Consider the following 6979-nt stretch of genomic DNA (forward strand, 5'->3'; position numbering starts at 1 on the left):
TTCTTTTGCGACTTTGGGGGTTCTGGACGTGACATTCATTTACATCATCAGTTTTCACTTCTTGATCAGTTGGTCTTTTGAAAGTGACTTTCAAGTTTCATTTTCTAATTGCATTTTCAATTGACTCTCCATTTATCACAAGATCCTTGAAGTTTTGTTGAATTTGTCAGCATCAACTCGAAGAAAGGAGCTGAAGAGAATTATGAAACGTATATGATATTTATTCTTTTAACATAGGAGGCTGAACTTGTGCTGTCACTCCTCTCCATCTTAGGGTATATTCATTAAAGCTTTCAGTGGTTTTCATCCTTATTCCTTGAAGATCTTGACATTTTGGGGTTAAGCCTTTAACATATCAATATTATCCTAAAAAAGCATCAGCTAGATCGACCCACCTCTTGTTCTGCTCTCTATTCAAATAGTTATACCATACTATAGGTGACCCAACAAGACTATCATGGAAGTAGTGAATCAACAAATTATCATCTTTTAAGTACCCTTCCATATTCCTGCAAAACATTTTCAGGTGGATTAGGGGACAATTGGTGCCATCATATTCTTAAACTTAGGCACCCTAAATTCATATGGGATGATCAAATCATAGACCAAGCTGAGTTCTCTCACTTCTAGTTCTTTATGGGAGGCATTAACATTTTTCATAGCTCCAATTCCTTCCTTTAACAACTTGAATTTATCTTCAAATTGCTCATGAATAATGAGGCTCTTTCTTAGGTTTTAGTGGGATGCTCCAGGGCAGGTTATTATTCTCGACGTACTAGTCTGATAACAATGATATCATTTATCAGCAACCTTGGTTTCCATCACATGGATCGTCTGATTTTGTGCATCTTGCAGAGAACTCGATGCTAGATTCATCATATCTTGTTGTAACTCGACCAACTACTCTTGCAACTAATCTTGTGATCTCTCTTGAGATTGCTCCATTGTTTCTATTTGTTTGTTCATTATGATAAGGAAGTAGTATGAATGAATGACTTTTGTATTACTATCACATAACCATCCATAAATTATTTTAATGTTTTCATTACCAATGCATGTAAAATGCTTAAATAAACAAATGTGATGCAAATGCATATATGCAAAAGATGTCATTCCAGAGTGACCATCTTAAAGCAACTTTCATTGAACACAATACATCAAAAAACTTTACATATAAGGAATAACTTTAACTCCTAACTTTTCTATCTCTTTCAAAAGCCAAGTTAACTTCTACTCATGTTCGAGTGTTGAATTGTCAATATGCTTCAATTCTCTTGTAAAGCCAGCTAAATCAATCAACTTGTATGCCACATTGCTTGCATGGATAATATCTTCTTTCATACCATCGCCTTTTTTCTCCATCTTATATGTCAATTCTCAGAGCTGTAAACAAAGTTGTTCATTTTTTCTCGTAAGAAAGTCTTTGTTGTTATGAAATTCTCGAGTAATATTTCCATAATCATCTATAAACCTCATCAATGTCTTATTTATGGCTATAGTGGCTTCTAGGTCAGAATCAATCTCACGCTTGTGGCACTGATATGAAGCTTCCATGCTCTCTATGGACATATTCAACATCTGATTTTCAGCTTGACATCTTCCCAAATCAATAAAACAACATTGCTTCTTTTTTCTGCAATATGTAAATCATAATAGAACTTATTGGCTCGACCTTCGTGCGTCTTGTAATTCTTTCTCCAGTGTTCAACGTCATTTTTCAGTTTAGTGACCCTTGTTGTCCACTTCTCTGGGTATTTCATATACCAACATTTTAAAAAGCTTGATTAATCATTTGAAAACCATCACGCATGACTTCTATCTATTTATTCAGTTCATAATTTTCACTCCTCTAATGACAAACTTGAGCTTCCTACTTTAGTAAATTATCTTCCTCTTGGATGCTCCCACTGATACTAGACCTTTGAACACTTTTGGCTCCGCCTTAACAGGATAATCAATTGCCAAACTAGGTCGACCTTTCATTTCAAACTCTAATACTTCATGATCCAAAAGATGTTGGACTCGATGCTTGAAGGCGGTGCAATTCTCAATGGAATGTTCTTGAGCTTCAGCATGATACTCATAACGAACATTGACTTCATACCAATTTGGATATGCAGGTTGCCAAGGTTTCACATAATGCGAGGCCACCTCTCGAGCTTCTAAAAGTTTATCATGCAACTCCTTATATGATAAAGGGATATGATCAAAATAAGACCCACCTCTCTGCTTGGATTGGACTGAAGTCTTTAGATTTACATCTCCTAACATTGGGAGTATACTCTCAAATACCCATGAGTTCTGATTGCATGTCTTCTTTTCATCTTTCTAAACTTCTACAATAGTCAACATTTCCTTGGTGTCTCCAGACAACTTGTTGATGTGAATGGTGATTGTGCGTGATTTTTCAGATTGGCTAGGATTAGCTTATTCTAAAGTAGTCCTTTGCGTGCTTGACATCGCATGATCGTTTTCATCAAGCTCTTTCCCTTCTTTTATAGAATTATCTTTTCCTTTAGCCAAAATAATTATTTTATCCATCATCTTGGATATTTTCCCTATTATATCTCTTATCTCCTTATGCTCTTCATCAGACACACGATCCTTGGGCGCATAGCTATCCACTATTCTTAGAGTTTCCTCAAGATGCCATTCCCTAGCTGTGTTATAGTTTACTTGATCATAAAACCCTTTGTCCATCATGGAAATCTTTTCCTCTAATGACCACTCACACACCTTGATTATGTCATGATCATGCGATGCAAGAAAAAAGAAAAGCAACATAAAAATAAGTTAGTACAAATAAGATAACAATATGACAAGAATTATTATATAAAAAATAGCAAAATAAACAAATTTATAAGCTAATGCAAAATGAGAATGTAAATGTAAATACACAAGGTGTTAATTCCCAAAAGCAACCACCATAGAACAACATTCTTTTAGACAAAAAGATTTCATTACAATAGGTAGTCAGAATAAAATTATGATTCTTTACTTCTTTATTTTATTAAGTCGTACTCTGCATGGAATCTAGCATTGAACCAAAATTTGTCGGGGTACTTTATCACATTTGACAATGAATGACATCCTTAAATTCTTTATGGTTAAATCGTTAGATCTCCATTTTGTGAAGTGGTCTTCATACCTTTGTGAAGGGTCTTCTCATCCTTGATCTGATTGCATCCATCTCTTGAGGAAGGATCTTGGCTTTGGTACTTTCAAAGGAAGTCTTTAAGCAGCTTCAAATTCCTTCATTCACCAGATGTTTTTCTTCATGGATCGTTTAAACATTCTTGGATCTCCTGGTTTTGACTACATAGCTAATAATTTCTTGTTTTATTATGAACAATCTCCTTACTTAGTCAATCACTTGTGAATCAACACCTTATCTAGTTAAGATGTGAAAATGCAAATCCAAACACATAAGAGAAACAAAAATAAGATAAAACAAAAGAAATTGTTAGTACCAATTAACTAAAAAAGCATAAAAATATTCACGAAAAGAAAGGATCCTACCCAACACGGTATCTACCCTGACATGCTTTTATAACAGTTCTACCGAGACATATTTTCTACCCCATGCTTTGTTCAACATATAAATCCTAACCCCATGCCATCTAGTTCCCCTTCTTGTCAAAGAATAAGAAAAATGAACCTAACCACATGATACCTAGTTCACATACATTTATTCAAAAATTTAAATTACATAAAAAATTAGAGTGCTCAAAAAGGCATTTCTTTGTATACTCTCTTCGTGAAACTCTTAAGGTCTGGGTAAGACTCTATTTGGATTATAAGTTCACTATATATTGGGTTTGACTCTAAAGTAAGATGGTTCTCGAATTTTTCTTCTTGGCTCCCCATTCGACTGCCAAACCCTCAATCTTGGCCCATCACAGGCTTTAGGATCGAGTTCAATTTGAGGGGACACACCTCCTTATGTCCATACGGATGTGAAAACCATCACAAGGACCATAAGGTGTGAACCCCCAAGAGCGATTCACTATCCCATACGGAGGTAAAAACCACATGAGGGAGTGGGGTTTGAGCTCATGTTATGCAAATGTAGCTGTGCAGTATGTGAGGGAAAGAGAAAACAAAACAAACAACACTAAACATAAATTTTAAAATCTTGAACATTTATATACTCTGAAAACATTAGCAAATAAATTAGTACAACTATTTAGTGGTTAATCAAATCATAAACACTTATTTAAACCAAACAAGGGATCAAAAACCAAATTAGAATGAACTTGTAATTTTCATTTGCAAAGACAATGAATTAATTGACTATCGACCTGACTCTCTAAAAATGATCCCCATTAGAGTCGCCAAGTTATTGAAATGATTTTTTGAAAAGGGAAAAGGGGGTCTCATTTTGAATAATTTTTTTTCGGTTAATGATAAAAACATAGTTTGAGGAGTCGCCACCAATATTTGATTAGGGTGTGATTGGGCACACAAAAATTATTGTCATTTTAATAAAAATATTAATTTTAATTAAAACAACAAATTTTCGATCAGCGTTACCAAAATTTGAGTTCAGGAGTCAGTTATGTGTGGAGAAGGATTAGCACCCTCACAGCGCCCTAAATCGATACCTGGTTGATTAATTAGTTGTCTTTACAATGATATTAAAGAATTCGAGTCTAATTTAATTTAAGATCCCCTACAAGTAATACTCTTTGAATTTTAGGATGAATCACAATAATATTTAATTATTTCATTTCGATATGAATCGACATCTCATACCTTAAAGCAATTGATTCTTACTCCAATTGAAATAAAGAAACATTAAAATTCCATTCTAAAGTTCATTATTAATTCAAAATAACAACACCAAAATAATTTTAAGAGAGAAAACGATAATATCTAATTATTTCCAATTGATAATAAATGACCTCTATGCCTAAGAGAAGTAACTTATTACTCTAACTAAAATGAAAAGATATCACTATTTCATCTTAAAATTCAATATTGATTTGAGTGAAATGACAATATATAATGATTTCAAATTGAGAATAAATGACCTCTCATGTCTTAAAGCATTCATTTATTACTCTAATCGAGATGAAGAGATATTTCTATTCCGTCTTAAAAATCAATGATGATTCAGAGAAAATGATAATATCTAATTATTTTCGATCAAGAATAAATGACCTTTCATTCCTTAAAACAATCATTTATTACTCCAATAGAAATGAAGAGATATTACTATTTTTAATATTGATTCGAGTATTACTACTTTGAAAACCCATTGAAAAACACATGTAAAATAAAACGAATTAGAAGCATACATCAAACAAGTACCATTAATTATTTATTTTACCAACATTTAATGAGAATAATGATGTTCAATTATTTAAATACATCGAGACTAAACCTTAAATTCGATCTAACAGTCTTTTCTCGATTAATTTAATTAAAAGAAAAATATTCTTTTTCTCAATCCAAATTTTTAAAGCAATCAAAATTTATAGGTTTTCATTTGATGGGATATCCTTTTATTTTAAGACTATTGAAAATAACCTCTTATTCTTTAAGACAATCACTTCCCTTAATCTCAAAATATATGGACATTTCCTTAGTCAAATTATTTCGATTCGAGTCAAGTAATGCTTATGAGTTTTCATACATATCAAATAAAATATGACAAAACTTATATGCAAACAAACATACAAAAGTGGTGACTTTGTATATATATATATATATACTAAATTATCAACCAATTATCAAAAAGACGTCATTTACATACACATATAGTATACTCATGCATCAAATAATAATAACATAATAAATAAAACAAAAGATGCTAACATTCATGCGCATAAAGTATAAAAATAAAATACATTTAGTGCAAGTATATCTAATCACATTTATTTAATTTACATGTGTATATATGTATATATCTAGGACAATAAAATATATATAAACATTTAGTAACTATAACATAAGTAATATGTAATATGTAATACATTTATCCTACAGAAAATATATAGCAAAAAATATAATATACACATAATATTGTGCATCAGTACAAAATATGTATGCATGTCAAGGACTAAAATACAAACACGGAATCATTGAGGAATGGAATAAAAACAAAGGAAATTAAATATACTTGGTCATGGAAAGGACTAAATAATAATAATAGTATCTTGGATAACTAAACAATAACAACAACAAAAGTTAGGGCAAAAATAAAAAATCTTAAACAATAGAACACTAGGGATGCGAATAAGCCATGAATAATGTTCAGGACTAGAACAGAAATTACTAAAACTAAACTTTAAATTCAGCAACATCCTAAGTCATCAATTTAATGATTACCATGGCCAAAATGAAATGAATATAAAAGAATGTGCCCGAAATAAAAGGAACAATTTCATTTGATAGCCATACGATGAGGTCACAAAATATGAGGACCATTCATGCTATCATACCCAAACCAAGTGCACAAGTTCCCCCTGGCCAAAACTACACCGTTTTGATGCGTATATATAAGAGAAAATATAGGGTTAAAACCCAAAACTCTCATTTTCTCATATCCCTAAAAAATAAAGAAATAGTTCTATATAACTCTGCCAGACCCCGATGGCCACCATGCGCTGACACCATCAACGGCTATCCACGGTGGTAGGTACCCAAAATATCACCCAAAAAGTACCCCTCCAACCTCCTGAGCCCATATCCATACTCCTCTGAGCCTAAAATTGAAAGAGTCAACCTAGATCTAAAAATTTACTTCTCGGTAACTTCAAATCCTAAAATATTTGGGCTTTCCCAGCGAACGACGAGTGTTGTTAGTCTTCCCTTTATTCCTTCCCTTCTTAGGTTTTATTCCTTTTTTTCTTTCCTCCGATTTCTCTCTTTTATTTGGTCTTCATTTTTATATTATGCTTCTCCCTTCCCTCTTTCGTTTCTTTCTTTTCCTTTTTTTGAACCCTAAAAAAGTTGAATGGTTTTCCTCTATTTG

This window comes from Hibiscus syriacus, unplaced genomic scaffold (genome assembly GCF_006381635.1).
Source record: "Hibiscus syriacus cultivar Baekdansim isolate YM2019G1 unplaced genomic scaffold, ASM638163v2 tig00111582_pilon, whole genome shotgun sequence".
NCBI classification, from domain to species: Eukaryota; Viridiplantae; Streptophyta; class Magnoliopsida; order Malvales; family Malvaceae; genus Hibiscus; species Hibiscus syriacus.